The following is an 887-nucleotide window of genomic DNA, read 5'->3' on the forward strand; positions in this document are numbered from 1 at the left end:
CACCACTTCCGCCTCGTGCGCAACTCTTAAAAATCAGTGTCTGCATCCCGAATGTAATCCTATTTTTTTGGACTGCTTTAAAACTCTTGAACAAATTCATAACCACTTGAAATATCCACAGTCTATAAGGAAACAGCGAGGTGCGGTGACAGCTACGTGAAGCGTGCTGACGCGTGCACGCGCCTCTGCAGCTCACAGGTGAGTTCACTTAAAAGTTAATGAGCCTCCTTCTGAGAGAAAGCAGGTAACGTTGCAGGAAAAAAGAAAGTCACCGCGACCTGTCGGCGTAAAGTGTAAAAAAACAAAATACACAATGAGTGATTCGGAACAGCAACAAGTAAGTTTGTATAATTCTTCTGCTTTTTAATGTCTGAATTCAGTTGAATTGAGCGAGCTGCAGGTCTCAATTTGGGGCCTACACCGTGTGCTAACAAGCTAATTTGGCAGTGGTTGCATGCTAGCTAAATAAGTATGGCGCAACAATGGCTGTGAAAACTTAACTTTTTCATACATTAATGGGATACTGTAATTTGCTGAAACGAGCTATAGTTTCCTGGGTTGTTTTTGAAGGGGTCCTGTCAGTGTCTTATGGGTTATTTGTGTATTTTAACTCCACAGGAGGCTGAAAAGGTGTGTGAGCCTCAGTGGCCTGAAAATGGAGAGGAGTGGAGTGATGGAGAGGATGGGACCAACATGGACTGTGGGCTTCTGCAGGCCATGGCAGAGGAAGATGAGGAGATAAACGTCTACAATGATGAGACGTTTGGCATGGGTGTGTAGAGGTGTTTCCATTATTTTCCAGCAGGGCAGGCCCTTTTCTAGACTGCTTTGTAGGGGGGGGCAGTAAGAGATGTTGGTGATGTTAGTTATTCTTCAGAAATAAATGC

The 887-nt window shown here is 44.3% G+C and overlaps 1 long non-coding RNA gene across 1 annotated transcript; it reads left to right on the forward strand.

The window, feature by feature from the left end:
• The first annotated feature begins 213 nt into the window (after positions 1-213).
• LOC121940377 lies at positions 214-755 on the forward strand. The gene is made up of 2 exons (XR_006105617.1): positions 214-337; positions 619-755. It is a non-coding gene; the product is annotated as an uncharacterized LOC121940377 (long non-coding RNA).
• The last annotated feature ends 132 nt before the right edge of the window (positions 756-887 follow it).

This window comes from Plectropomus leopardus, unplaced genomic scaffold, assembly GCF_008729295.1.
Source record: "Plectropomus leopardus isolate mb unplaced genomic scaffold, YSFRI_Pleo_2.0 unplaced_scaffold85394, whole genome shotgun sequence".
Taxonomy (NCBI): Eukaryota; Metazoa; Chordata; class Actinopteri; order Perciformes; family Serranidae; genus Plectropomus; species Plectropomus leopardus.